General features: G+C 32.5%; 1 pseudogene; it reads left to right on the top strand.

The window, feature by feature from the left end:
• Window positions 1–16816, top strand: part of LOC101618660 — a 123678-nt pseudogene that overhangs the window by 95302 nt on the left and 11560 nt on the right.

The raw sequence follows: 16816 nt of genomic DNA on the forward strand, positions 1-16816 counted from the left end.
AATAATTTATGCTTATAAATTCATGTTATTGGGCCCCCCTGGTGGTACAGGGGTTATAGACACAGCACTACCCAATGCCAGCAACTGCAGCATGAGTTTGACCCCCAGGCTGGCCAGGGAGCTGACCCACCTGGTGCAGACCTCTCCTTTCCCTCTAGCTGTTCCCCTCAACAGCATATTTCAGTAGACTTGTCTGTTCTGTTCTCCATTCTCTCTGTGAATCCTCTTACCAGCATCCCCTGCACCACTGGCTTACACTCCAGTTCTGATATGCATAAATAAATATATTGTTTTTTGAAAAGAGATTCACGTTACATTTTTTTTAAAGATTTATTTATTTGTTTGTACAGAACTGGGGTACAGGCCAGAGATGCAGAGGGTGAGAGGATTCACCAGAGACAGAGTGGGGAGCAGAACAGGCAGATCGACGAAGTACATTGCTGACGGGAGCAGCGGGCGTGTCAGGAGAGGTCTGCCACGCCATGTGGATCTCCTTCAGGGCAGGCAGGAATCCAACTCATGCCTAAGTGACTTAAGCTTCTTAGTGCAGTGCTTTAACCCACCACATCATCAAGGAGGGCCCTCATGTTACATTTTTAAGAGAACTTCTATATTTTGGATACATACTAAAAGTGAGATAATTCACTTGCCAATGTAGTTAATTAACTTGCTGATAATTGTGATATTAATTTACCAAATCAGTGATACAGATGCATATATATCTTGCCACAGCAAAGTGCGCACTGTATGAAGAAAAATTGTACTTGTCTATTAAAAAATATTAGATTTTTGCATTTTCTATGAGAAGATACTTTTAACTGTATAGGTTTTAATCTGAGTGTTCTTACTGCATCAAATGAGAGATGAGAAAGAAGAGTAATGCCAAGGATTCAAAAAGCAATGTGACACACACACACACACACACAAAATCCAAGAGACCAAATGTTTTACAAATAAGCAACAGTTTGAAATATTCTCTTATCATTATTGAAGATCCAATTGTTATAAATAACAATTTGTCAAAACCTATTATCAATTGCAAATGTTTCCATTAAATAGTTAAAATGTTTCTAGTAGTTTCTATTAAATAGTTTGTCAATGATAACTTTATATTTATAGTCATTCCAATTATATCCCTTAGCTCATAAAAATCTAGAGATGTTAGTAATATATATTTCTTTTGAATAAAAGACAAATGACTTGAAATAATTAGAAAAAACAATTGGCACAAGTGAAGACTATAAAGTTGGATCGGAAACATTTAATAAGATTGGAACTTTATTAATCTATACTTTGTGTATTTGTTGTCTTTCTAACATATTTTAAGCCTATAGAATGTATTGATTATGCATGTAGATGCTAGAACTTTACTGCCTAGGCTATAGATTTTACTAATGTGCTTTTTTTCTTTTTAAAAGGCAGGCATAACTTTGTACTTGTCTCATAGATTTATTTCAGGTATTAATAAATGCATGTTAGGCATAGGAACTAAAACTACTCACTCATTCAAGTTTTAATCTGTTTTGAAAGGTAGTTTTCCTGTAATATTTTAAGAGATTTTAATGTCAGTTTTCCTATTTTAAGAGAGAGATTATGTCAGATTTCCTCTTTGTAAATCAGTATAAGCAAATATCTGTCAAATAAGGACAGAAACCACAAATTCACTTTACCTAAACATTTGTTAAAAGAATATATTGCCATAACAAGTCTTTGCTTCTTATTTGTGATAAAAAAGAACCTGTTGGAAAAACTAGTGTCACTAAATAGTACAGGTTTTTACAGTAGTATGGAAAGTTTGCTATACTTAAAAGTCAGAGTTTTATTTTAGTCTAAAATAAGTCTGTTGTCATCAATATATTATAGGATAAATAAACATTTATTTAGAGGATATAAAGGATCCAATGTATACATTTTGACTGAATTTCTAGAACTTTAAGCTATGACTTAATGATACAAACATTTTTTCTAATTAATATATATGTTACATAAAGCTAACTGACATTGCCTGAATTCTAAATAGTCCAGTGATGAATTGGATGTTTTCTTAACTGTTACTGTTGATAAGAACTACAGGGCTATTTCTTAAAAAGAGGAGGATATAAAGAACAAGAGGAAAAAACATTGTCAAATCTACTGCAGAAATTCTTCAATACATATACAGTGGTACCCAAAAAAAGTTTTCAATAAACATATCAAATATCCACACAAGTTACTTAATTGTGACAAAATCACTTAACTGTCATGGTCGTTAACCAAACTTTTTAAGATCTTAAAGGTCGTTAACAAATTAGTTAAAAAATTGTAAATACTAAAATTCAGTACCAGTCTCACAATTTTAAAATAGCTTGTCAAATTTCTTTACATTTGTAGGTAGAATATACCTTAATTTTTATTTAGAAGATAAATTCTTTAATCAAATATTTTTCTTGCCTCCTTGCTTAAGAACTTGAGTGATCAAATTATATAAAAATTAACTTTATATTTCCTTCAAAAGTATTGAATTTTTAGAATTAGTACATTCTAGTTAATTAACACAAAGTATGTACATTTGGTTTGTCTGTGACTATGGGGCTTAAAGATGGATATATTTTTGTATATTCTACTTGATTATCTAAGAAATATATTTTAAATAAAATACTATTCATCAATATAAAATGCCTAGTGTTTACAATTTAGTAAGCATCATGCAGTGGAAATTATTTAAAAAATGCTACTACTTACAAATTATACAGTTCTTAGATTAGGAAACTGAGTATGGGAAATATAAAGTGGTTTGCTTTTTAGAATTAGATAATAAGCCAATGTATCATTGCATGTGAATTCAATTTCATTTTATGCATCCCCATCTTTGTATATTCCTATATACATATATATGTACACACACATATAAAATGTACTGGAAGTTGTTCAGACAATTCCATAGCTAGTGTTTTAAATTAAAAAGTTTTAAAAAAGCCTTAATTTTGTACTGTATGTTTCAGAATCTATTTAAGAATGCAACTGATGGTAGAAACACATCATTTGGTCATAAAGATTTATAAGCTGTTAAATGAACTTCAGGGCAGATGCAGAGTACATGTAACACCTGGCATAGATAGTATGTCTAATGATAATACAAATTCTTTATGGTACATTAGCACCTTCAGAAATGAGTAATGTCCTAAGATTAACTTCACCGAAAGTTACAGATGAGGGTCAAAAAGAAATGTAATTTCGTGAAACAAAATCGGCAATAGAATTCATCTAACGTTCTGTTATATCTGTTGCCATTAATATTTTCCAATAAACATAATTTAAGGTGTGTCTGTGATAGATGATGTTTATTTCTTTTAGGATCTGGGCTATTTTGTTATTTATCTGAATTAGAAATATTATGTATTCTATTTCTCATTACGTGCTTAATTAATTCAACATATTAAAAATTCATCTTACTTTGTTCAGATCAGGCAAACGAAAGCCATTTAATTTATTGTGCTCAAAACTTAATTCTTTCTGAAACTTTTAAAGGCAAATAACTTATTCATATATCTCAAATCATTATAATGGGGTGTATTTCCTCTTAATATTTTTATGAAACTTAAAAGCTGCTATAAAAATTCTAAAAACATTTCTTCATCTTACAAAATAGCATTTAATGATGGATAGCTTACAATAGTAAAACAAGTAATGTAATATTTAGCTTTATGTGTTTTTGGTTTATTGCATTATTATGCAAAGCAATGTATTATGTAAAATGATTATATATAGCTAGATTTCCAACAAACGGATTCTAATCATTTTAAAATATAAATAAATCTTTAGAAATTCAACATCTGTCTTTTAAACATTTTTAAAATGTTTCTCTTATTTCAATTCCATGAATAAAATAAAACAGATAAAATGAAGCTTAAGTAGCAGTAATTTATCATAGGAATGATCACACAATAGTATTTTAATATTATATAGAAAATGTTATAAATAATACTAAAAGAAATATCTTCTACTAGTCATCTGTCCCATAGGACTATTTAGTTTTACAGTTGTCCCGTTAGAGTCTAATCACAATGACTGATAAGTTAACTGCTATCATTGACTTAAGGTTTTAATAAATCTGTGGCCTTGTCTGTTGATAGAGTATCAATTCTTCTTTGAGTGATTCTAGAGCCGAAAATTATATATTATTTTGAAGACCTGAGATTGTAGAATAGAAAATAATTACTGAATCAAGTAGTTATATGGAAAAAATCTATCATCAGTGAACACAAATATTTTGCTAAGCTGAACATTATTTTGTTACTGTGGTATGAACTTGATTTCTAATGTCTTGCACATTCATCTGTTTGCTTTTGATTTCACAGTTGCCTATGATTCCTTTCATGTGAAATATCCAAAATAAACAAATTCAAAGACACAAAGGATGATTAAGGGTTTCCAAGATTAGTTTGCAAAATATGAATGAGAAGTGAACTTTAAATTGTATAGAGTTTGGGGAGGTGGTATTAAGTACTCTAACATTAATGGCAATAATAGCACATTCTGTAGTTGTTAAAAATCACTGAGTTATACACTTTTAAATGTTTATATTTTGGTATGTGAATCATATCACCATAAAATAATATAAAATCAATCCATACGGGAGCTTCTTTTGACATGAGAAATCCACAGTTACAGGAAGTAGGGAATTCATAGAATTGGGGGATCAGTATTAGATAACAAATATGGTTGGAAACATCTAGTTTGGGTAAGTGAATAATTGTAACTGTGTAACTGGGGAGAATAAACCAAGGAGGCTATTTTCTGTAATCTGAAAGTATTAGCTCATTACTTTTTTTCCACATAGGTCAAATGAGTATATGATGTAACAGAAGGTACCTTACAAAATTTTTTAAATGTTATGTAGGTTAAAATATATGAGCATATCATGAGTCAGTCAAATATATATTATCTATGTAGTATGAAAATGATGCTTCTTTTAAATTTTTATCTGAAATTCTTAATGACAGGGGTAGTCATAAATTTCCATGGTTGTGAAGGGTGAGGAGAGAAGAGGAAGCTGTGTTTCAATGTATTTGGAGAGTGGGATGTGGCAAGCTAACTTGGGTAGAAGAAAACTAGAACTTTGCTTTATGTGCATAAACTACTCCCATGCTTAGAATGATACATTTAAGGTCAAGAATTTAAATCACTGAATATGGCAGAAAGAAGAATTTAATAATATAGAGGATCTATAGCTTGACAGAAATTTAAGAATAGAGTAAAGCTGTAAACAAGTAGAAAGATCAGATTCATATGGGGAAAATTTAATTTAAATTGACTCCCTTGAAATAACTAATATTTACACATTTTTGCTTGAAGATCAAGAAAACATTTTTCCCTGCAAGTTTCTCATATCGAATCTGACAGCAAACCAGTCTGGCACAGTGACTGAACAAAATTTATTGTTAAGCTGTTACACCCTGCAGATACAATTTTTAGAGAGAACATTAAATTTATGAACAAAAATAAGTTGATTTTATTGTTTAATTAAAATGCATCCTTTCATATAGTATCTTCATATAGTATCTATGTGTAATGATGGCCAGGTTGCAGATATTTATCACCCTATATAGTTGTTGTAATGATGCTAGACAGAACCAATGGCAGTGAAAACAAAATAATGTTTACATTAAATAGTGTCCAAGAAGAATTAAAACAATTAAACATCTGTGTAACAAAGAATGCTTTTTTATAGCATTTCAATAATAAAAGGAAAATCTAATAAATGTATCTAAATAACATCACATTTCAGTTCTATTATTGATAGAAGAATAAATTATCATAAAAAATAAAATCTAGATAACATTTTATTTCTTAGCTTTTGGGATATTGAGATATGTGGTTTACTCAGAGATAGCTCATAGCAAGTGCTCATTAAGTAAAAGCTCGAATTAGAAACAAAATCTTCTATCTTATTTATTCCTCATCTCATAAATAATGTCCAGATCTTTTTTACTGTGTTAATCTTTATGTTGCTATAACAGATTGCCATAAACTTAGCTACTTAAAAAAACATCCATTTGTAATATTAGGGAGTGAGGTCAGAATTCTCGAAGTGTGTGTGTTGGTAGGATAGGCTGTAGAGTCTGTAGGAAAATATATTTCCTTGCTTTATCCAGATTTTAGGGACTACCAGCAGAGAGATAAGGATTTATAGATGTTACCCTGCTATCCTAGAAAATACAAGTTTAGGAATTCAGAAATGCTGGTAACCCCTAAAATATATCCTTCCAGAGTACCTTGTCATAACACATCTATACGAAGGAATCCATTTTCCTCCAGTATTAGTCCATTGTGATCCCATTCACTTTGTTTTTTCCTCCATCTCCGTTGGAAAGTCTCAATTCTATAGCAGATTTCTAGAGTTTATTATTATTTTTTTATTGGACATTTTATTTATTCCTTTATATTCCACATATAAATACACACCCAATATTTGTCTTTCTCCTTCAGATTTATTTGACTTAACATATTCCACTCCAATTTCATTCATGCTAATACAAATGATGAGACTGTATTTTTCAGTACAGAGTAGTATCCCTCTGTATGTATATACTAATCTTCGTAATCTAATATATGTCTTTGGGATCTTAGGTACTTTGCTGTTTCCCCAATTTGGCTATTGTAAATAAATAGTGCTATTGTAAATAGAGCATCTCTTGGAATTAGTGGTGTTGTATTATTTATGTAAATATATTTGAGAGGAATTGTTGGGTCATATCATACATTTATTCCTAATATTCTGATAAATCTACATATACTTCCCATATGTTTGAACCAGTCTATATACTCACCAATAGTGTAAAAATGTTCCTTTTGCTCCATATTTTTGCCAACATATGTTGTTTCTGATATTTTGGATAAGGGCCTTCTCGTAGGTGTGACAATGATTTGCATTTCCTTGATGGCAAATAATGATGAGAGTTTGTTAAAACTTTTTTCTTAGTTTTCTGGTACTATCTCCTCATTCATTCATTCTCTTTTCTCTCTTCTGCTCTCTCTCTCCTTTGTTTATAGTAGCAGAACATTTTTTTCAGTACTACTTATGAGGAAGGTCAAGTGGTGACCTGTTTGCCTGAAAAGCTAATTGCACAAGTCTACTTTCAATTAAGATATTTTTCTACAGTAATTAACTCTGCCCTCCCCAAGGATGTCAGGAAAACATGGGCGCACAGCTCCGAAATTTCCCAGGAAGTTGTCACCCTAACCAGCATTTCTCATTGCCACTTATGTTATATGAAGCTGAATTTGCTCTGTGCTCCTTTTTGGCATGCTCAGCATTAGCCTTCAGTGTCCAAGAGCTGCTCTAGTCTGCTCCACGTCATGGGATTCTCTGAATCCACTGCCCAGTAAGACTATTTTCCGATTATCTTCTAGGCAGCAAAGCAGGTAACCTCCTCTGACATCATCTGCCTTCTGATCTCCTTGTTGGTTCAAATTTTGTAAAAGATGTAAATGTACCCAGGATGAACTAAATAAAGTAAAAAAAAATAATAGTTGAATAATATATTTTCCTGTGATGAACCTTTCCACAATTTTTAAAACAATTATGAAATGAAAATTTGCCTCAATCACAAACAAGGATAAAACAGATGTATTTATCAGAAATGCATCAGTTTATATCTATTGGCATTAGGAGAAGAGATTTTCACAAAGCAATTCTATTAAATCATATTGAAAATGAGAAACTGATGTTAATGCTATGAATTGTGATTGGAACCAAACTGGTAACAAGTGATCAGAATTGGTCCTTGAATTAATATATTCTCTGCATTGCACACTTTTTAATTATGAATGTATACAAGAACTGGGATGTAGGCCACATGTATTGGGGGTGAGAGGATTTACCAGAGACAGAGTGGAGACCAAAAATAGGCAGATCTCCTGAAATACAGTGCTGCAGGGAGAAGGAGGTAGGACAGAAGGGGTCTGCTATGCTATGGGGGTCACCTCCCTGGTGAGGGGTGGAACTCATTTTGTGGTGGCTGCCAATAGCTTGATAGTAGTGTCAACAAATTTTTCCTTAATGAAATATGTTATAGAAAAATAATAATGGAAGTGGTAATATGAAATATGTTATAGAAAAATAATAATGGTAGTAGAATTGTTGAGATTTATTTTCTTGCTGGGAAGAGATGACTAATGAAGAGGAAATATTTGAAGAGTCAACAAAATCTTAATGCCACTATGTAGACAATTCATATACTATCAATTAAATCTGAAAATGCATAAAGATGTTGTAGACCAAGTGGCTTTTGTGCCACCTGCAGCCTTGATGGTGTTATCATAGAAGGTGCTTGGAAGCGTGGGAGTGGGCAGGGGGCACCCGTGCGTGACTGTGGGGTGGGGCGTGTGTGGGTGTGTGCGCATGTGCACGTGTGCACACCGGAGCCTCAAGGTCAGGGATATAAGGGCGGCATCACTCAGAGACTGAGGACTATGGGAAAACAGTTACCAGAGGACACTCGAGAGAGCCCAAAGGGTTATAGAGATTCTCCGAGCCTGGGAGCTTGTTTGCTACCATCCTCCCAGTCCCTTGGCTCCCTGGCCCCCTCCCCTCTTTGCCTACCCATTGCCTATCTGCCATAACAGATGTTTAGAGAAGCTTTAAACAGAGAAAATGAAGCTGAATGTTGTGAAATTACTAGTTTATAAACAAAGTTAGCACGTACCAACCATCAGTTAGGAAGTATGTGCCAATGTGGTTCAGAGACCCTCCACAAAAGCACACAAATAAATTACATTGAAGGATTTCTTGCAAAAATATTGGGAAGTTAGCAGCTTACCAAATTATTGTGTAGTTTGAACTGTCAACTGTTTTCTACACTTCTCACTTTGAAAAGTTAAATTTTTCTAACACGTGTAACAATATTCCTTTGTAAATAGTAAGTAATGTTCATTTTATATATAAAACATTGAGAACAATTTATATGTTCATATAAATGTATGTGCACTGTATTGCCAGATACTGTGCACAATAACCTCATGAATATTTAATGCTTTTTTTTATACAGAATGTACATAGATTTCCTAAACTTGCCTGACTGCTGCATAACCAGTTCATAAAACCAGCATGATCTGACTATGCAAGGGCTTTTGAAAATTAACTCGATAGTAAATTTTAATTATTTATCCAACCTGTATTATGCTGCTTATATTTTCCCACTGGAGTGTGATGGCAATATTGTAATTTTTCTTAGATTCTTATACAAGTTACATAAAATAAAATATAGAATGTGTTTAGATATTACATCAGCATGCTATGATTTCTTGGTTCTTATTGCAAATCATTAATAAAAGCACATTGCTATGGTATAGTACATATGGTAATTTTTTTCTAACAGCAAATATATTCTGGTATTACAATGTAAAAAGAAATAAAGGAAGAAAAAATATCCAACACTCTTATAAAAAGGCATCCTACATAATGATCATGATTGGACGTGATTTAGACATGATTACTTATCTATACTTTCACCATTTTCCTTTCAGCTTGTTTATCATTAAGCTGGCAATTGGGTTATTTTGTGCAATAGATCTATTTCCTGACATAAAGTGTACATCATGTCAACAGCTCATTGAGTGAAGAGAAACTGACATGCCAAAGGAGCTGATAGCTTTTACGTGTTTATATATGTTTTATACACACACACACACACAACACAACTTAGTGACAAGAATAAAAATCTTATGCTCTTTCAGCAATAGTAAATTCTACCTAAATAAAGACAAATTTAAATAAGATGTATAGTGAATAAGGCCGTTACAGCTGACAGCAAAGTAGTAGTACTATTAGAGAAGCAATGTTTCCAGAGAAGAAAATAAATAATTTGAATGAAATCAAATGTCAGAAGATGAGATATACTCAAAGCATTCACAGAAGAATATAACTTGAGTTAGTGATAACAATTTCTGGTAATATCTACTTGATAATGGAGTTTATTACACAACTTCTAATAGAAAGTCCTGCTGAATGCAGTTAAAAGCCATTTAAGCTGAAAGATGATGATTATATGTCATCATGACTTCTATTGGATTTGATGGAGGAAAAAAACTCCACGAAATACTGCATTTTCAATGAGGAAATGGAGAGACAATCCTTAGATATTTGCATTTAGATAGTATGTCCAATATTTAAATCTTCTGCCACTTAAGCCCCAGTCCCATTTTGGAAATAAACATTCAAAGCTACAAATTTTTTATTTGCTTTGCAGACATGCAGTATTTTAAACTTAATATTATTTTTATTAAACAATTAATTACCATAATTATTGCAAATATTTGAATGTAATTAATATTCTTTATCCATAGCAGACAATTTAAGCAAATAATTGTAGATAATGGCACTTATAACTTTCCTGATAAAATTTAATTTAATTTGTATTTAGTTCTACACATGAAAATCTTAACTTGAAATTCAAATTGGGGGATTTTGTTTCTATAGTTCAGTGATTTTTAAATTTGGAAGAGTGGAATTACCCAGAGGAAGAGGGAAACAGGATCTTTAAAAATCCAGTTATTGATTCCTTTTAACTTCGGACACAGATTTAATTGATATGAAAAACTTTGTCATCTAGACGTTCAGAAGCTTACTACATGATTGCATTATTCGGTAAAGTTTGAAAAATTAAAGCCCTAATCCTCCCCAGAGATTTATTTTCCATGTATAGGAAAGAAGTTGACAATTAAAGAAAACACGAAATCTATTTACATTACTCTCAAATTTATTTGAAGATTACACTCCTTCTGAAACCTTATAATCAAGTCACTGTTGTTATGAGAGCATTTAAAATAATATTTCAAACTTATTTGTGATCCTTTTCTAACACAAATTTATGTTGCCTTTCTAGATCAAATCCAGATTAAACTGCCTAGATCAAATCCTGATTAAACTGCTAGTGTGGCGTAGTATTTTAAATGTGGCATAGTATTTTGTGCTTAAAACTCAAAGATTATTTATACAGTTCAAAGAAAGGACAGGGAATAGTAAACATGGTGCACAGATAGAAAACAATAACCCTTGACCATAGTGCTACATCCTTTATCTTATATAATTCTAATTGCAATAACATGCATTAGAACTAAATTCCTGCCTTGATAAATAAGGAATGACCCTTTAAGTGAGCTGTCTGTCCAAAGTGTGGGCTTAGACAGAAATAATAAAAATTTTCCTTTCACTTAAAAGTCTGTGATCTTTACAACTTCCTGCATTATCATTTTAGTTTCTTTGGGAAACATCAACTCAGTTAATGATTAAGATGCAAATTTAGAATAGAATTATTTGAATCAGAGTGGCATTAAGTTATCAGATAAATGGATCTATTATATATTCAAACATGTATGAAGAATACCCACATACATGAAAGAATTTGATTGACACTAACTTTTTTAAGTTTCCTGTTTGCTTTTATATCATCCAAATTATTGTAATTGTTTAAATCTAATGTAACTAAAATCTGAAGATGTAGTTGTTTATATGTAACATTTAATATATTCCAAATAAGGCTCAGAAGATGATTGGTAGTCTGTTTTCATCAACTAAATCCCTTATACTAGTTTCTGCTTCTCTCTTCCATCTCAGCTTAGAAATATAACACTAATCATGTCTAAGTGCAAATAGTATTTTTGTAGATTCTTCTATGTAGAGACAGGAGTAACCAGTGTCCCCAAGTCTCATACTGGGTAGCATTGTCACAGGCTGTTCAAGTGAAGAAGAACTTATATATTTCAATGATTGATTTATAAGCCTGGCTCAACAGTTCTTGAGGTAATTGATTTTGGCACGTGGCTTAAATTAAACATGGTTTACTTCTCATATTAATAGAAGAGCTAGCTTTTCACAAAGTGTTGGGAAAAAGTAGGAAATATTGCGTAAACTTTGTACTGTGCATGATAAGTATCACCAGCTCCATCTGGTGGGTTCCTGAGAACCTCATTTTGAGAATCTCATTCACAAATGCAGTGAGGATTTGAGACACAGCAACAGGGTTTATTGTAGGTGATCCATCAAGAGATAGGGTTTCAGGGAGTCTCCTAGAAGAAGAGGCTATTTGATTAAAAACTTGGCCTTTATATATGTGTACATATAGAGAGAGCTAAGGCTTTTTGGCAAAAAGCAGACAAGGCAACATTACAACTAGGAAGTTTCCTAATGCATGTTTAGCGAAGTGGGTCCCTGTGTGCCTGAGCTGTCACCTCATCATCTGTTGCATGTTCAGAAAAATGGAAGCTGAATCCTACCCATATGATGTTATAATCATAATGAGTACTTGGCTACTGTGGGTCACTTTGGTCTCTGCGAGTACATTTCAATCCACTTTTGAACAGCTTGGGCCCAGGGACCTATAACTTCCTCCTTCTCATTGAAAAAGGACTTCATAAACTGTAGGGATAGCTCAAGAATGTGCACACACAGACACACACATACACACAGGGGCAGTTATTGATAAAAACAATGGGTTAAAGACATTTATGGCATGGTCTTTCAACACCTACGCAACTTCTGTCTCAGAAAATATGTACCAGTTTAATATACTTTTTAATTTTTATGGTGAAGTCAATCTTTTGAGATATCCCTTCACTATATATTCTATTAGTTATAAATTAATATATAAAATATATGAGTACATTTAACTATTTTTAAAAAAGATTTATTTATTTATTCATACAGAACTAGGTACAGGCCAGAGATGTGGAGGGTGAGAGGATTCACCAGAGACAGAGTGGGGAGCAGAACAGGCAGATGATCAAAGTACACTGCTGAGGGGAGCAGCGGGCGGGCCAGGAGAGGTCTGCCACGCCATGTGGATCTCCTCCAGGGCAGGCGGGGATCGAACTCATGCGGCTGGAAGTGGCTTACGTTTCTTAGTGCAATGCTTTAACCCGCTGCGCCACCAGGGAGGACACACTTAACTATTTTTAATCTATAACTTCTATTTTTTATATGTTGAAAGAAAATAAATCCTGCAGCACTAACATCTTCTTTAATCCCCAATATATGAGATGTTTTCTAATATTGGAAAATTCTTAAGTTGGTATTCACTCTTTCTGTTACCTTTCATTCATGTATACATACCCACACACACACACAAATAATGCTGTTCTTTCCAAGTTTGACAACACTGCTGAACTAAAGGAATTCCTGCACTTATGGACCAAATTCATATTCCACACTTTGCTGATTGCTTAATTCTTGCAAAATTAAGCCACCTGCTTATTTAATACAACATCACATTAAGTCATTCTGATTATACTGCAGATGTAAATAGTGTATAGGCACATCTCTAAAATATTTTTCACAAATATTCTGTAATCTGTGAATACAGTTACTAACCTGTGTTTTGCTATCATTTAATAGACAATAAATGCATTAGCAATAGAGTCAAAACTTTAAAAACTAGGGAAAAGAAAAACTAATTATCATAAGGAAATTTGTAATGCAGTCTGAAAATTCAGTATGTGGGATCATACCATTTTATCAATTATATCACCTGTTCTTCCTAAGGACAGATTGCGCCTAAAGACAAAACCAGAACACATTGCATAATGATCTACATGATTTAGTAGTTTACAAAAATACACAATTGGAAGTTACACAAACATAGATACAAATTTAAATATTTAATAAATAATAGTCCTTAAGTTTTTGTGATCTAAGTTCATGAGCATATTGCTAAATTATTTAATTTTTCTAGACATCAGAAAATATGTATGCCATATGTGGTATGTATTTCTTGATTGCTTTACACTTCAAGAATTTTTAGAAACTACATTACATTCCTCCAATTTTCCCTTCATTTCCTTAACTAGCTTTAGCAGATTGACGATAACATCATCTTGTATATAAAAATATAAGATGGATAGATGAGTAATACATATGAACATATAAAATATATACATACATGATCATTATCATCTAGTAAAGTGTCAGAATGTTAGAATTGGAAGGACCAGCCCTCTTTCCCTGTACTTTTCCCCATTTCTGTTCTTTAATCTGGACAGTTAAATGTCCAAATTTGTCTGATATAACTGTTTTAGAACTATGAATCTAAGCCTTGTGACATTCAAGGGAAGGCTTGGATGATAAACTGTAGTAAATTTCAGTCGTTTTCAGCTCTTAGCACAATAGTACCTCCCCAGCCTCACCCCTTATAGAAGCTGCCCATCTTCCACTCTTTGCACTGTGGGAGCCACAGGTCATTTAAGAAGCACCTTGCCCACAGAGTTTGTGGGAGCCGGGGAGTATAAAATACAATCTTCTTTCCAATTTTTAGAGCCCTGCAACCTGATTGCTGGTCACTGCTTCAGATCTCAGAGGTGTAGAGAATGCAGTTAAACTATTAAAAAACAAAAACAAAAAACTTGGGAAATACTGATGCTATAATTTAGTATCAAATATGCTAGAACAAAACTTGAAAGCCTTTCAATATTTAAAAAGATGATAAATGAAAGCTATCACAGAGTAGTAGTAAATGCTTATGATGTTATATTATATTATGATTTGCCAAGTTTTTGTATGTTGGAGCAGAAACAGGTACTCTAGAGTGACTAATTATAAACACTTTGAGAGTCATATAACAAAGATAATTATTTGTGTATCTGTTTTAAGGGGTAGTCTGAATATGCTCTAGTATTAATGGTAATATGAAAATATTCTTGGAAAAATGTTTAGGACTAGGAAATTCTCCAGAGCACTCTCTAATAGACATTGTGCCAGTATAGCAAATAAAGGTTATTGTAATTTATGTATATTAATATAAATTTGGCCTAAATTATATATTTATGATGACAAAATCCATGGATTAAAGAATACTTTTTTCTTGTATTTTATCAAAATGCATAAAGTCAGTGACTGCTTCTTTTAATATCCACTTATTGATGTCAACTGGATTGGCTGGATCATAGGTAACTCACCACTCATTAAAGTTATAACTATTTTTAAAACTTAAAGATATACTAAAATATATATTCCTAGAAATTATTATATATTACAAGTAAAATTAACAGTTAAGTCAGCTGGTAAATTACACTTTTTAAATGATCGCATTACTGAAAATTATTTTTTTTATTTTTTTTATTTTTAAGATTTATTCATTTGTGCATACAGAACTGGGGTACAGTCCAGAGGCTCAGGGGCGGTGAGAGGCTTCACCAGAGACAGAGTGGGGAACAGAGCAGGCAGATCAATGAAGTACACTGCTGAGGGGAGCAGCGGGTGGGTCAGGAGAGGTCTGCCACACCATGTGGTCACCTCCGGGGCAGGCGGGAATCGAACTCATGCGGAAGTGGCTTTAGATTCTCAGTGTTGTGCTTTAACCCGCTGCGCCAACAGGGAGGGCCTGAAAATTATTTTATTACAATATAATAATTTTTGTTCTATCACTAGTTATGCTACAAACTATCATATTTTGAATTTAACAATTTTATGCAATATTTTAACTTATTATGGAAAATATGTACTTTGTATTTTAATATTTACTTATGCATGATTCTATTGTTTTATTTTAAAATGAATCAGCTCTGTTAGTAAAAGGATAAATCATAATCTTTTTGAATTTTAGATATTTTAATATATTTTGAAATGATATTAAAATATTTAAAATTACTTCTGATAATCTTAAATTATTTTTTCTGAATAATCTTGGTAATAAGTGTCAGCCATTTTTAAGCAGAATTTGTAGAGTTGCCTTGATTGCAACTACAGCTAATAAAAATAAAATTGTGGGCCCTCCTTGATGGCAAAGTGGGTTAAAGCACAGCACTGAGAAACTGACCACTGCAGCTTTGGATACCAGCCCTAGAGGTGACCCACATGGCACGGCAGAACTCCATCTCTCATCCACTGGTTCCCTCAGCAGTGTACTTTGTTAATCTTCATCTGCCTGTTCTGCGCCCTGCTCTGTCCCTGGTGAATCAACTCACCGCCTCGCCTCTGCACCTCTGTCCTGAATCCCAGTTCTGTATCCATAAATAAATAAATAAAGTTGTGAAAGTTAATTATGAATAAGTGAAACAATCTACTCCTTCTTATTCTGGAGTAATTATTTAAATAGGAACTTTTTTGTCTTACCTTCTTAATCTATACACTTTGAAAAATTTCATATTTACTTGAACATTAGTTTCAACCTGAAAATAACTTAGTTGATAATAACCAAATTTTTGATATGTATGTTTGCATTGGGACTAAGCCAGATTTAATACAAAATTCCACCATCATTAACAAATATTTTTTAAAGCTTTTGATACCTTTGACCAATAATAAGCATATATTTAATATATATATATATAATATATATTATATTTTCTCTATATATGTGTGTATGTGTATATATATTAATATATTACATATATAAATATATTTCATATATATACATATATATAATAAAATTTAATGAGCTTTCATTCCAGCTATATTTTAGGATTTGGTAAGTGATAGCAATCTCAGAACACTTCTTAACTATAAATAAAACTACAGGGTAATTCGTACCCTGTAATTCGTATCAACTATTGATTTTATTGTAGTAACTGTGGTTTACATCACTGCATATGATTTAGGGGGCCAGGTTTAGACCTCTCACAGGCATGTTACCGCACCATATCCACCACCAGGGATTCAGTCCTCAACCATAAACTATGGGGACATTGTTCCCTGCTAGTCAGGTTTCTAGGGTTTGTTTTGATTCAGTTCTTCCTGTTCCAATATTTCATTTCTCTATATTCTACATATTGGTGAAATCATCTGTTGTTTGTACTACATATGATTCCTTTACAGAGCTAGTTTATCTACCTTTGTGATGCTCTT

The sequence above is a fragment of the Condylura cristata genome, unplaced genomic scaffold, assembly GCF_000260355.1.
Source record: "Condylura cristata isolate star-nosed mole 26May11 unplaced genomic scaffold, ConCri1.0 scaffold00010, whole genome shotgun sequence".
NCBI classification, from domain to species: Eukaryota; Metazoa; Chordata; class Mammalia; order Eulipotyphla; family Talpidae; genus Condylura; species Condylura cristata.